General features: G+C 38.8%; 1 protein-coding gene across 1 annotated transcript in view; it reads right to left on the reverse strand.

The window, feature by feature from the left end:
• The window catches only part of SGPP2 (sphingosine-1-phosphate phosphatase 2), a 131,439-nt gene that overhangs the window by 10,580 nt on the left and 104,827 nt on the right, over nt 1–16,032 (reverse strand). The gene's annotated exons all lie outside the window — the stretch shown is intronic.

Consider the following 16,032-nt stretch of genomic DNA (forward strand, 5'->3'; position numbering starts at 1 on the left):
CACAATAACCTCATTTCTTTTTTTGATAGGATTACGAAACTAGTAGGTAAAGGTAAGGCTGTGGGTTTAATTTACCTAGATTTTACTTAAGCGTTCGATAAAACATCTTGTTCTATTCTTGTAGAGAAGATGGAGAGCTGGATTAGGCAATAATATTATCAAATGGATTTGGAATTAGTTGGATGGTCAGATTCAAGGAGTAGTTGATAATTCAGAGTCAACATGACAGGTCTCCAGTGGAGTTATCTCTGTGAGCTATACTTGGCCCTGTGCTGTTTAACATTTTTATTAGTGATTTGGATAAAGGCACAGATGATATGCTTAAAAAATTTGCAGGTAACATAAAGTCAGGTGGGATAGCTAACAGTCAATTGTCATTATATCCAAAAAGAGTAACAAGCTAAAGCACTGGGCTGAATCTAATATGATGAAATATAAATGGAATGAACGTAAAGTCTTGTACTGGGTATGAAATAGCAGTTCCAGAAATGTAAGATGTGGGCAGTTAGGTGGCACAGCAGATAGAGCACTGGCCCTGGAGTCAGGAGGACCTGAGTTCAAATCCAGCCTCAGACACATAACACTTACTAGCTGTGTGACTCTGGGCAAGTGTCTTAATCCCAATTGCTTCGCAAAAACAGAAACAAAACATAAATGTAAGATGGAGGAGGCATGAATAGATAGCAATTGTTCAGAACACCTTGAGGTTTTAGTGGACTACAATGAGCACACAGCAGTGTGATATGACAGTCAAAAAAGCTAATGCAACCTTGGGCTGCATTAAGAAGGACATAGCTTCCAAGGACAGGAAACTGATAGTCTTCTTCTCTTTGTTCTTGTCTGCTCTCATGTGGGGTATTGTGTGTTCAGTTCTGAGTATCCTGGTTCAAGAAAGACATTGATGATCTGTCGAGTATGAATGGGGAGGATAACCAGGATGGTGAAGGGCACTGAGTTTGACATAAGAGGATTGGTTGAAGAAAATGAGCGTTGTTTAGCTTGGAGAAGAAAAGACTGAGGGGAGGCATAATAGCAGTTTTTAGTTATTTGGGGGGCTGTTATGTGGAAGAGACATTAGAATTGTTCTGATGTTCATCCTTCGTTTTTGAAGAGGACCAATGACATCACGAGTGATGTCTTGACTTATGAGTGAATTGGATTTAAATGAAGCAAAGTTGCACAAAGTGGTCAGCCTCACACTCTCTTCTTGAGTCATCAATGTCCAGTGGCAGGACAAAAGTTAGGGTGATGGGGCGTGGCCTGGGGTGCAGTGGATGATGTTGGCAACCTTCATGACCTTTGGAACAAATTGTTCTCATCCAACCATTCCGCCGGGAGACGTCATCACATGCTTGGGATAGACATTCTCTCAACTCACCGACAGATTTGAGGCCTATTCCTGGTTTAGTCCATCTGCAAGGATGGCAAATTAGCAAATTAAAAGAGCATATAATAGTTTACCTGTCAGATCTGTGGACAAGGGAGGAATTTATGACCAAATAAGAGATAGAGAGCATTACAGGATAGAAAAGGGATAATTTTGATTACATTAAGTTACAAAGTTTTTACAGAAACAAAGCCATTGCAGCCAAGATTAGGAGGAAAGCAGAAAAGTAAAAAAAAAAAAAAAATTACAGCAAGTTTCTCTGATTGAAGCTTCATTTTTCAGAGAACCGAGTCAAAATTATAAGAACATGAGTCAGTTTCCAATTGATAAAAATGTCAAAATGAACAGGCAGTTGTCAGATGAAGAAATCAAAGCTATAGAGATATGAAAAAATGCTCTAACTCACTGTCGATTAGATAAATGCAAATTAAAACAACTCTAAGGTACCACCTCACACCTATCAGATTGGCTAATATGACAGAAAAAGATAATGACAAATGATGGAGGGGATATGGGAAAACTGGAACACTCATGCATTGTTGGTAGAGTTGTGAACTGATCCAACCACTCTGGAGAGCAATTTGGAACTATGCCCCAAAACACGGAAAGGCTTACATAAACTGATACAAAGTAAATGAGCAGAACCAGGAGAACATTGTACATAGTAACAGCAATACTGTATGATGATCAACTGTGAATAACTTAGCTATTTTCAGCAATACAAAGATCCAAGACAATTTTGAAGGCCTTATGATGAAAAACGCTATCTACCTCCAGAGAAAGAACTTACGGAGTCTGAATGTAGCTGAAAGCATACTATTTTTTACTTTATTTTTTTCATGTTTTTTGTCTGTATTTTCTCTCACAACATGACTAATAGGGAAATATGTCTTGCATGACTCCACATGTCTAGTCTATATCAAATTGCTTGCCTTATCAATGAATGGGGAGGGGAGAAAGGGAGGGAAAGAATTTGCATCTCAAAATTTGTTGTATTTTGTACCAGAAGATGAAACTAGTCACAAAAGGTGGGAGTTGTAAAGAGGCTAAGCTTCATGTCAATTATTTGAGTCCTCCAAGGGTGGGAAGGGTTGCCTCAGTAGATAGCAGCTTCCCCTTCACCTGAGGTCTTTAAGCAGAGCCAGGATGACCACTGATCCAGTATTTTGTAGAGACTTTTGTTCAGCTACCTTTTGAACTTGATGGCTTCCTAGGTCCTTTCAAACCCTGTGTTTCTGTGTGTTTTAAATAGAAAACGTTTCTTCTAACCAGAGCTGGTTCCTTCTGTATTAACCAGTGAATACAGCCTAAAGTATAAATGACATAAAAGGAATAATCTTGAAGGGTTCCCATGTCCTACTTCTCTTTGATAAAAAAAAAAAAAGTAGCATTTTAACCTTTTAACGTTTCTAAACCTTTTACAAGCTCTCTCTAAAATGTGCAAGCTTGCCAAATGGAAAATGGCATGGGACCAGATTAAGTTCCCATAAAACAAGGAAGGGAACAAGAAGAATTTTATGTCTGATTTAGAAGGTAAATTCCAAATGACCTCCACTAAAGCCCTCTTTTGTTGCCTCATTGTTGCAACATGCAGAGAACCTATAAGACTTCAGGCTCTGATAGATCTTTCTGGAAAGCTTTCGAGAAGGGCCCAGCAACATTCTGTCTGTCATCCAAAGACCAGCTGCAAGAGGAGGGGGCCATCACCAGGTTGGCTACAGGATGATGTATTATTTTGGCCTCAGTAACTCTTCCAGATTATCTACCAAGTGGCAGAGTGAACACGGTCACGAGTGATGGGGGCATTCACACCAACGAAATCATAGATCCTCAAAATATATTAGGCTTCACCATATACTCTAAAATATCCTGTGCAAGCAGCAATTTGGGAATGATTACTGGTTGACTCTGCATTAACAGGGTCTAACAAGTATAGGCAGCAGGTTTTCCCCACCCCTGATTCTCATTAATACCAACAGGCCATAACTTTATTGAATCAGAGTGTTTGACAAGTCTGTAGGATTGACTTTAGATCAAATAAGCTCTTAAACAGGCCACAATCAATGAAATCATAGCAATGCCAGTCTTTTGGATTATTCTGGCTTAAAGTCCCCTGTGCCCACTTAAATTTGAGAAGATCACTTAAATCTTTATAGAATCTGTGTGTTTTCTTGAAGCAAGCTTTGCTCTGCCCTTGTTATTTGTGGGCTGCCTAGCAGTTGTGATGTAGAAAATGGAGGGTGGGTGTTGGAGTCCTGAAGACCTGATTTCAGATCCTGCCTCTGATACTTACTTAACTGTGTGACCCTAGGCAAGTCATTTAATTTCTGCCTCAGTTTCCTTATCTGTAAATTGGGGATAATAAAAGCATCTATCTATAGGGTTGTTGTGAGGGCCAAATCAGAAAATATATGTAAAGCATTAAGTAAATATTAAACTAGAGGAATAGTAGTTCAAAAGACATATTTAATGCCCAAAGGCATTTCCCCCTGGTTGGCTATCATTAAAAAGCCAAAGACAACACCTGGGGGTTATCAACCTAAAGAGCTGGTAAGCCCTTTACCATTTGGGGAAAGAGGCCATAAGGCATTTGAAGACCAGCAGATAGTAGCAGAGAAGCAGCAAGAGTATTAAAGAGTAGCAGAGACAGCCAGTAGACAGAGCTCAGTGAAGAACCCGAACAGAAAGTAGCAGGACAAGGAGAACGGAGTAACAGATGACTTCAACACAGTAATAAAAAAAAACAACCCAGCTTACCTGATCCCACCATCAGAGAACAGAGCAACAGATGATTCCCAACACAGTAGAAAAAATGGCTTGCCTGATCCCATCATCAGAGAATATCAGCAGCTCTGAAGCATCAGAGGCATGACTTTCCTGTCTTACGTGCTCTCCAGATACATGTGTTCTCTATGTGTGTGACCATGGAAGAACACAAGTATGTTCCTTACATGTATCATCTTCCCCACTGGTAGTGTGGTAACTAGTGAGGGAGCATACCTGGGAGCTGTTGGTCTGCATTCTTCACCTCATCCTGGGGAATTCACTCAGCAGAAATGCAAAAGATGCTATGTGGAGCTGGGGTGACAAATTTCTCTTTGACCCCAGCAATGATTCTTGTGACCAAGCAAATCGACTTTCAGCAAAACCACAAAGCCCAGGTGGAGTTGGTGACCTCTAGCCTCTCTAGTCCTTTCATCAGACTTTTGTTATGGATTCCTACCAGCCACAAAAATTCCAAGTCTCTATGGATGAGGGAAAAATTTAGAAGCAAAGAAAATATAAAGAGCATTACAAAATGTAAAACAGATAATTTTGATTATATAAAGTTACAAACTTTTTTGCACAAACAAAACCAATGCAACTAAAATTATAAGGAAAGCCAAAAAACTGGGAAAAAAAATTTTTTTCAACAAGTATCTCTGATAAAGGCCTCATTTTTCAAATATATAGAGAACTGAGTCTTTACAAAAATACAAGTCATTCCCCAATTGATACATGGTCAAAGGATATGAACAGGTAGTTTTCAGATGAAGGAATCAAAGCTATCTATAGTCATATGAAAAAATGCTCTAAGTCACTATTGATTAAAGAAATGAAAATTAAAATAGCTCTGAGGTACCACTTCAACTATCAGAGTGGTTAATATAACAAAAAAGGAACATGGTGGATGTTGGAGGGGATGTGGCAAAACTGGGACACTAAGGCACTGCTGATGGAGTTGTAAAATGATCTAACTATTCTGAAGACAATCTGGAACCATGCCCAAAGGGCTGTAAAACTGCGCATATCCTTCGATCCAGCAATACCACTGCTAGATCTATATTCCAAAGATACCCCAAAATAGGGAACAGAACCTATATGTACAAAAATATTTATAGCATCTCTTTTTATGGTGGCTAAGAATTGGAAATCAAAAGGATGCCCATCAATTGGGGAATGGCTAAAGAAGCTGTGATACATTATTGTAATGGATGCAGGATGATTTCAGAAAAACCTGGAAAAGCTTACATGAACTGATGCATAATGAAATGAACAGAACCAGCAGAACATTGCACACAGTAACAGCAATACTGTTTGATGAAGAACTGTGAATGATTTGGCTATTCTCAGCAATATGACCATCCAGACAATCCCAAAGGACTAATGATGAAGCATACTATCTGCCTCAGAGAAAGAACTGATATTGTTTGAATACAGACTGAAGCATGCTATTTTTCACTTTCTTTCATTTTTTTCTTGAGTCTTCTTGTACAAAATGACTAATATGGAAATGTTTTAAATAATTACACTGTATAATCTATATCTGATTGCTTACCATTTCAAAGAGGGGGGAGGGGAAAGAAGGAGGGATAGAATTTGGAACTCAAAACTTTAAATAAAAATATTTTTAAAATTAAAGAATAAGTTTAACATTTTTTTTTAAAATCACAGGACTCTACAGACTGTAAACTCCAAAGATGAACTTCATGTTAATAAAGGAAAGTGGATCGGCATCTGAGAATCCTTTTCCACATCAGATTCAAAATGGGGGCAGAGCTGGACTGACTGAAAGATGGTCCCCTAAGGCTCAATTTGTAATCCTGCAACTTAATTCTCTGAGTGAATAAAAAATAAGGCTATAAAGTGAAGAAACGTGGAATGACAAAAGCTAATAGAGAATGAGTTTGCAGTTATTCCTGAACATGTGGAACCCATGAATTTTCCTTTTTTTTTCCTCTGAATGATACTTTTAGGAATTTCTGATTGTAAAGTCTCAGGGATCAGCTTTAAAAAAAATACAAAGAGCTGAGATATTGATGTATCTTCTTTAATGTCCAGCCTGGCCTGGTCCAGAGGATATTTCAGGTAGGTGAAAAAGTTTGGTGACGTGAGGGGAAAGAACTCGGAAGGAAATAAGACTTTTTGTCTGGAGTCCTATAATTCCTAGTCACATTTTTACAGAATTGCCAGTATTCATTATTCACAAAACTTCTCTCCTCTTCAAATGATACCCATCATGTTCTACTTCTAGCTGTTCCAGAGACCTGTCAATATAGCACCATACCGGAAGTGAGGAAACCTTCAAGGTTCCCTTTTCCTAGTAATGTCATATAGCAGAAAGACTGTTGCTGAGAGTAAGGAGACCAGAGGCTCAAATCAGCTCTGTTATGCAGTCTCAAGCAGGTCTCATTACCTCTTCCAGTCTCAAGTTCCTCCAATAAAATGTGTCAAATGAACATATTGCATTATATGACCTTCTAACTCTAGAACTGGGTGATTATAGGCCAGTCTTTTTTGTCTTAGTTTTCTCACCTGTAAGATAAGAACTCGTCTTCTTCATTCTTAGAGGTATAAGAATGAATGGTAGACATCAGTTGGCTTGGTGAGTTGCAACACATGAATGTAACAGAATGTTACTGTCTTTTAAGATACAGTGAATATGATGGATACAGAGAAGTATAGGAAGACATGAACTGACTGAAAGTAAAGTAAGCAGAACCAGGGAAACAACACACACAATATCTCCAACAATATTAATGGAAACTATAATGGCCCAACTTTGCTTCAAAGAAGATATATGTGAAGACATATCTGAAGAGATATGTGAAGGCACATGTGAAGGTCTCTCTGCTAGAGTGTAATATATCTACTGACTTGAACCAATTACCCAGAAACCCGGGGAGATCTTCCCCACTTGCTAGAACCTAACTATAATACTACGACTACAACAGATGTAATCCCAAATGCAACAGAGGTAATCCCAGAGTAATCCAAAATCCTATATTACCATACTCCCAAGAGTTACTCACAGTAGATGGAGAATGCTATATCCTCAAAGGGGCCCATCAAACAGTCCTCATCCCATTTGGCAGTCTGGCAAAGCCTATGGATTACTACTCAGAATAATAATTTAAAAATAATTGAAGGAAATGCTAAATTTCAGTTAGAGATTAATGAAAATAAAAGTATAATTCTTTGCCCTCCCTATGAAAGTTCATAGACTCCCTGAAATCTATCCACAGATCCAGTAAAGAGAAGTCCACTGACCCCAGATTAAGAATCCCTGTCTTAAATGGTAGTCAGTGAACACCATAACAGCCCTGAGGCGGAAGGGAATGGGGGTGGTGGGTGGGTTGAAGAGGTGTGGGAGGAAACATAAGTTATCGAATACAATAGGCCACACATTCCTTTCTAAGAACTCTGAATTTGTCAGTGATAGGTGGAGTGTTGGATGTTAGAGAGCCACCTGCCTCAGGTTCCTGACTTTGTTGATACTATCCAATCAATGTCACTGTTGCATCTGTATTTGTTGAGGTTACTTTCTGGCAGAATAGAACGAAGATAAGTACAGATTCACTGCAAAGCATCCGTGGAAAAATGGGATCATGATTTTCTTTCCAAGGATGGTTTCCAAGAGTGATCAGGAAAGTCCTTAGGAATAAGAATAAGAAAGTAGATCTACTTCATTTGGGGCAGCAAGGTGTCGCTACAGTACACAGAATGTCGGGCCTGGCATTAGAAGACTCGTCATCAGATCCTGCCTCAGACACTAGCTGTGTGATCCTTGGCAAGTCACTTATCCCTGTTTCTCAATTTCCTCAGTGGTAAAATGATCTGGAGAAGGAAACGGCAAACCACTCCAGTATCTTTGCCAAGAAAACTCCAGGATCATAAAGAGTCAGACATGACTGAAAAATCACTGAACAACAACTACTTTGTTTCCCAGAGTGTTCTGAACCTTACCATTCAGAAACAAATGATATAGTATAAATGAAGATGAGTATTTATTAAGCATCTAATACATATGCCAGGCACTGGGCTGGGCAAGGGGGCAAGAAGACAAAAACTGTCACTGTGTCTAGGAGTTTATATTTCACTGGAGGGAAATAATATGCATAGATATAATAATAATAAATATAAATATATATAGAAAACAAAGTAATTTTGGAGAGGGGAAAGAGACTATTGCTGTTGAATAGGATCAGAAAGGACCTCATGGAAGAAATTACATGAGCTGAGTCTTGAAGAATCTGACTTCTAAATTCAACATAATGGCGTATAGAAAACACTAAATAAATGCTTGTTGTCTTACTTTTTTCAAGACATTAATATATGTGAATAACCTAATGGATCCTATGTCCCAGAACCCCAGAATTATTCCTCTTCTAATTAATTCCCTAAACCAAAGGTTTTTAATATTTTTGTTGTCATGTACCCCTTACAGGGGTCTATTGAAGCCTATGGTCCCCATATCAGAATAAGAGTTTTAAATGAGTAATACAAAATACATAGGATTACACAGGAAACCAAATGTTAGTGAAAATAAACATTCTACCTTTTTTCTCCATCCAAGGTCATGAACTTCCTGGAATTTATCCACAGGCTCCTCCTGTGGATCTCGAGTTAAGAATCCCTGCCCTAAACTTCTCTTTCCTTTCTAAGGCACTTCCTTATACCTATCCCTCCTCCACCAAAACAAAGTTGTTTCTTTACACCCTTTTATAGGCCCTCATGGTTCTTGATTCGTAAGACAGATTCTTCTATAACCTCCCGCTTTACTCCCTCATCAAAAGAAAGAAGAAAAGGTTCATGTCTGACCATCTAACACCACCCCCTCCCCACTGCTAACTAGATGGAGGTAGGGGAAGCAGAGTACCAGGGAGTTCTCATCGCTTTCTCCCAAAAAGGAAATCTATCACTCTTCACTCTCTGACAAAGAGCCAGGTTCTCAATTATGTCATTCATATTCACAATGTATTGCAGAACTGCTCTGTACTTTGTACTCTGCTTGCTCAAAATGGCTTAGGGATATTTAATAAGTAAAATGGGTTTTTATTTCTCATTTTTAGAACAAAGTTTTTTTATTTTTTAAATAAAAAGAACTGTGTACAATCTGTGCCTTGCTTCCTCCGGTGATGGCTATTTGGCACACCAATGGGGGTGTCATGTAAAACCTGACTCGACAAAATAGAGAGAAAAAAAAGGAGAAAAAACAGAGGACTGGAGATGGGAGCAGGGGAAAAGGAACAGACGTTTATTAAGCACCTTCTATGTGCCAAACATTCACTGTGCTTAGGGCTTTATAAATACTCATTTGGAAATGACCAAGGAATTGTTAGCAATATTTTAAAATCAATATGAAAATAAAACATTTGTATATTAAAATATAATTAAGTCTTAAGGGACTTTGAACTAAGATCCGTACTATATATAAAATTTTGATTACAACAACAGAAATTTTTTCTTGATGTTAAAAGTGAGAAAAGAATGGATAACTTCCCTCTTTTCTTCGTTTTGTTTGATAATTTTAAATAATCTTGTTTTATACCTATGGTTGTAAAAATCATTCATTTGTTGAAAGCCTGCTATGAACAGAACATGTACTTGGTGCTGGTGGGAGGAGAATGGGTTAGAAAAAGCACAGAAAAAAATCCTTGACCTCGACAGGTTTGCAATCTATAGTAGAGATGGAGGATTCTATCCCTGACTTAATGGACTCAAGATGGAGAATGAGACATGCATTTCTGGATATGGCTGATGTTGGGATTTGTTTTGTTTGACTACGCATATTTGTTTAAAGGGTTATGTTTTTCTTTTCTTCTCTTTTTTAACTGGAGGTACAGAGAGAGGTGGTATGGAGGAAGGAAGAAAGGAAGGGAGGGAGGGGAAAAGGGAGGGAGTGAAGAAGGGAAGGATCAAAGAACAAAGGGGGAAGGAGAGAAGAAGAGAAAAAAAGAAAAGTAGGAAGGGGGAAAGAGAGAAAGAGAAAGGAAGAACAGAACAAAGGAAGGGAGGAAGAAAAGATGAACCATTTTTTTAAATGCATAGAAGAGAACAAAGGCCAAAAGGAGATTAAAAAGACAATTGAATTTGTCATACTTAAAAAGGCAAGTAAGCTCTACTTAATAGAGACCTGTGATTTCATGTACAGTTCTCTTTTCTATTCTTCTATCTATAGGGAAATACTCATTTTATTTGGTATTGGTTAAGTTCAAAATGAAAAAAAAAATTTAAACTCTATTGAAGTGCCACAGAGTCTGAGGTTATGCTTTTGGCCAATTTGGCTGTTAGCTATCCAATAACAACGTCTATTGACCTGGTTGCCTAACAGTCCAGTAGTAGCATTCTGCCATAAGGAAAGGGCATATCTGTAGGATTTCAGTTCCCGTAATAATTGGATTTGAGTTAACATTGGTCATTGGGAGAAGTTCTCTGGACTATGTCTTCCATATGCTTCCTATACTTGGACTGTGCATAAGCCACTATCATGGTAAGATCAGGTAATGTGGACTCTGACAGCTGGGAGATTGCTCTACAAGACGAGGTTTAAAAAATGTATAGTAGAACGGCAAAGACAGGAAAGGCGAGAGGTAGAGCTATAGACAGAACAGAGAAACAGAGTCTAGGCCCATAGAGTGACATGTCCCAAACTGCAGCGTGTTGAATCTGGACCACGATGACTCCAACTTTCCATTGTCCTCCACCCAGCCCAAGGAAATCCTTGGAAAGATTCCAAAAAATAGAAAGCATTGAATTCTAGGTATCCACCCCCGGGAATAAATTCTGAAATGCCCTTTCATTTCCATTATAAGGAAACATCACAGGAATTGAAAGGGGAATTAGATTTTAACTCCAGTCAATCAATCAACTAGTATTTATTAATATGTGCCCAGCACTGTGCTAGGTGCTAAAAACACAAAGAAAGGGGAAAAAAAACCCGAAACAAAAAGAAAAACCCCAAAACAGGCCTTGCTCTCAAGGAGCTCACAGTCTCATGGGAAAGACAACACACAATTATGGACAAACAAGTTATATACAGGATAGATTTGGGATAGCCTTAGATGGAAGGCAATGGGAAAGGCATTTTGCAGAACCTGGAAGGAAGCTAGGGAAAGCCAGGAGATAGAGACAAGGAGGGAGAACATTCCTCCCTGGAATGGGGGACAGCCAGTGAAAATTCTCGGGTCAGGATATAAAGCATTACAGGCACAACAGTGTCTAAGGAATGTCAATGTCACTGGATTGCTAAGAATCTGAAGGGAAGTTAGGTGTAAGGAGATTGGGAAGGGAGGAAGGGGAAAGGTTATGAAGGTCTCTGAATGACAAACAAAGGATTTTATATTTGACCCTGGAGATGATAGGGAGCCACTGGATGTTATTGAATGGGGGAAAGGGGGATGGCATGGTCAGATCTGTGCTTTAGGAAGCCTCCGACTGTAGTGTATAGGAGACTGCATTCCTTTGTATGGGAACAAAGGCTATTTTAGTGCAGGATTCTCTTCCTTCTTATCTATGCTCTTTCTTATCTTAATTAAATGCTTTTGCTTTTTGGATTTGTGTGTTTTTGGTATGACTGAGCAAAAGAATAAGAATAATAAATTGATGAATATGAATACCAATAATGAATAATACATGGTAATCATGGGTTGATCAATTATTTATTGTTAACTTATTAATGCATTGCATTTTGTCATCTTTATTTACCTTTGTTTTTGTTTATTTATTTACTCATCAGGTATTCATTCAATACTCCCGATAAGCAGGCATGCTGAACAAAGGAAAAGCTGAAAAGATAGTACCGAAAAAATTTAAAAAGCAAATCATTTAAAGCATGCTTGGAAGAATCAATATAAACACTTGGTCAAAAGTAAGAATCTGCCAGGTGTATCAAGTTGCTACAATGAAGCAACCTTTGAGCTCTCTAATCTCAGGGCTGGGTTGGGCACGCCGTGGAAACTCCCTCATTCCGGCTATAGCTGGAAGAGCATGAGAAGCTCCCTGATTGGGGTCAACTTTGATTAATTTCTGTCCTGGATACCTGGTGCGTTTCTGGTCTCCCGGCTACTTACGGGACTGGGATCTCAACTTCTTTGTGATCTCTGGCTCCTGTATGGTTAGACCCTGGGTCTCAGTTCTAGCCTGATGTCTCAGCTTGACTCTATGCTTTGCTATTGACTTGCAAAGTGGTTTCTTCAAGTTGTGGACGGCAGGCAGCCTGCAATCACAATCAACTCATGGCTCAGCCTTGTACCATCTCTGCCACCTCCTGCTCTGGACTACACCCAGGTCTTAGCCTCTTAAAGTAGCCTATAATCCTAGTTGAGCCAGAGGAACAGGCTTCTGTGTTCCATCACTTCTCTCTTAGGAAGTTGTTGTTCCCAATTTCTTATGTTGGGAAGGGATATAACAATTATGGGACCCGTCTTTTTTTTTTTTTTTTTTTCAGCAACATGCTCCCTAAGAAATAGTCACTGGAATGTGTGGGAAGCACTAATTGCTAAATCAATAACTTAGAAAAAAACAGAAAGAAAAATACATTTCCCTCCAGGGTCAAAGAAAAATAGTCCATATAATATGATGATAATTTATGGTGGGAACCACAATTTTAAAAAATCTTGGCAGCCCTCAAAAGAGTAGTAGTTCAAAAGTTAAATGGAAATTAAGTATAGGGTAGCATGTACACAGCCCGCTGTTCCCTCTCCTGCCCATTCCCCATGCCCTCAACGTGTCAGTAGTGACTGGTAACTTAGGCTGAGTAGGTTTAGGCTTATTGGGGAAAAAATACACACACACATCAAAATGCTACACTTTGACCTAGAATGAAGCTTTGTGTAATGTATAGGTAGTTGAGTACTTGGAAAACTTTTTGTTTTCTTTGATTCCAACCAAGACAAACAAATACACACACACACACACACACACACACATGTACATGTGCATGTATGCAGATATATACATATCCACATGTACATGTGTACACACATGCATGCATGTATGTGTATGCATACACACAATTTAATACAGACACATGCTCGTATATTTTGTGCATGTGTATATTGTAGGCACACATGTATATACATACACACATAACTTACAGCAAATAATCTAGCCCAATAACTCTAATTACCTACAGAGAATAAGGAAGGCATTCAGTAAAATATGGCTGGGTTTCAGCCAATTCAAGTCGAAAATAAATTGATAATGACTCCCTGTTACCAGTCAATTATTCACTAATAAGATCCAGTAGAAAAATAATATCCCTGGCTCCCTTTTAGCTTCACCAAATTTTTAGAATTGGAGGAGACCTCAACAGTCATCCTGTTGAACTGATACCTGAAATAAATCCTCACTCTAACATACCTTACAAGTGGGTTCAGCCTCTGTTTGAAGGCCTGCAAAATGTGGCTGTTGGTTAGATAAATGCCATGAATGCATTTAAGGCAGTTTTACATAAGATGGTCAAGGAGGTGACACAGAGAGAGTGCTGGACTTGGAATCAGGAAGACCTGAGTTGAAATCTTGTCTCAGGCACTAGATAAGTGATCCCTGGCAGATCACAGCAAGTCAACAAGCATTTCTTAAGTGACAGGCACTTTGCCAAATTCTGGGGATACCAAAAAGGGCCCAAACCAGTCTGACTCTCAAGAAACTCAGTTTAATGGTGGAGACAACACGCAAATAACTATACACGAGCAAGATATAGGGGGCAGCTAGGGGGCTTGGTAGATAGAGCACCAGCCCTGGAGTCAGGAGGACCTGAGTTCAAATCCTGCCTCAGACATTTAATAGGTGTGTGACCATAAACAAATAACTTAACCTCTCTGCCTCAGTTTCCTCATCCGTAAAATGAGGATGATAATAAAAGCACCTACCTTGCAGGGTTGTTGTAAGGAGTTAGCGTGAGTTAACATATAAAGTGCTTTGCCAACCTTAAAGTGCTATATAAATGCTAGCTATTATTATTTTCTGACTCCAAATCTAGGGTTCTTTCTACTATTGTACTCACAAAGAACATACCATGGGATGTGGTGATAGCCTTATATTTGCCTAGTCACTGTCAGGTGTTCTAGTAAAACCTCCCTTTGCGGAAGGGAAAGGGAGAGAAGTCTATGGAGAACTATAATTAATTCCTCATTTTTTTTTAAATTATTCAGAGCATTACAGGTGTACAGCTAGAAGGGAACTCAGAGGCCCTCTAATCCAACTCCTGAATTTTATAGATCAGGAAATTGGAAGGTTAATTGCCCAAGGTCACACAGGTAAAAAATGGCAGACCTGAAATTCAAGCCCAGGTCCCAAGACTTCAAGTTCAGTTCTCTTTGGACCATACCACCTATAGAAATGTAATGAGCTAACATTTGACTCTGTCCTGTTAACAAGTCCCAGACTTAAATCTTTCAATCACTGCTCCAATCAATTCTCTTTCCCTTCTGCTGCTCTAAGATATGGTTCACTCATTATCACAATAGTCTGGGCCCTTATCATTGGGTATCAGCTGAGCCTATGCCTGGAATTGATGGGGACAAGGTTGAAAAATAATGCAGGAAAATCAGACCCTCACCCTCACTCCTTCTTCTAAGACTTTCCTCGAGACTATTGTCCCTCAGAGTAGGTATATTAAGGTCAAGGGAGGAGTTCGATATTTCTACCCTCCAGGAAACCATCCCATTATGGAAAATATTTTGTTGCAAATCTATTGAATTGGTTTTTTATATGTACTTTCATTCAGGCTTGTAGCCTCTCATATATACTTTAATGTTGAATTTTAACCTGAATTCATAAGATGGTTTTTTAATTTAAACCCAATGATATTCAAAATAGCTCCCCCCACCCTGGAAAAATGCAAAAAAAAAAAAAAATGCCAACAAACCCAAGAGAATTCCATTTAATTCCATACTTAAGCCTAGAAACACATTTCGGAGCAGCCTCTTTACGCTCCAACACAGCAGTGTAACAAATTGAGAATTTGCTCCCCGCCAATTTCCCCCTGGATTCTGCCTCTTCCTGTTTAGCTCAAAGTGAGATGGGACTGGGAGGGAAGGAGAGGATTGTGCAGTATCTAGAATGCTAGGACCTAGTGTTGATCAGACAACATTCCCATGACTGGAGCTACCCTTACCCCAGAAATGACTCCAGTTGTTTCAACATCCCTTATTGATTCCCTCAAAGTTAAGTTCAGCAGCCACACAAAGAAAGACTCTAAAACCTCTTCCTGGTATTTTGAATTCACCAAGATCCTTGACCTGTCTCATCTGAGGCACCCCATATTACTCAAGTCATTTTCTGTTTTATGCCCATCACTGCTTGGTTCCTGCTTTAAGAGTTTTGGACAGACCCCTTTCTTCCAGAATCCACTCAAGTACTGCAGCTTCTGTTGGATAAAAAGTCTCTTTTCCCATCTCCTCCCACCTTCCCCACCTCCCCCACCCCTAAACAACAACAATAACAACAATAACCAGCACTAGTCAGCAATTAAATTCAACAAATATGAATTAACTACCTACCACCCACTCTGGGCATCAACAAAAGGCTTTAATTAGAAAAATTAATTAGAAAAAGAGTTCTCTCCACCTTTTATGACACCTGACAAAAGCAATTTTCACTTTTCACAAAGTTGGGAAGAACACATTTAGCTGCGACGAACTTTTTAAAGTAACTTTTTTCTGTAATTTTCTTTGTTATTATGAACTTAAATCGTGGAGAAATATAAACATTTCAAGATAAAAAGAAGGTTGTATATAAAACTGTGAACCATTAGCTTTTTAAAAATGTATTTACATTTAAAAGAGCAATAACAAAATTACCATGTTTGTATCATTATTTTTGTTTTTTCCACATATTTTTCAGACATGGCCTGGGTGGTGATTTGGTTTGCTTGGTTG

This window comes from Vombatus ursinus, unplaced genomic scaffold, assembly GCF_900497805.2.
Source record: "Vombatus ursinus unplaced genomic scaffold, bare-nosed wombat genome assembly UNPS02014802.1, whole genome shotgun sequence".
NCBI lineage: Eukaryota > Metazoa > Chordata > Mammalia > Diprotodontia > Vombatidae > Vombatus > Vombatus ursinus.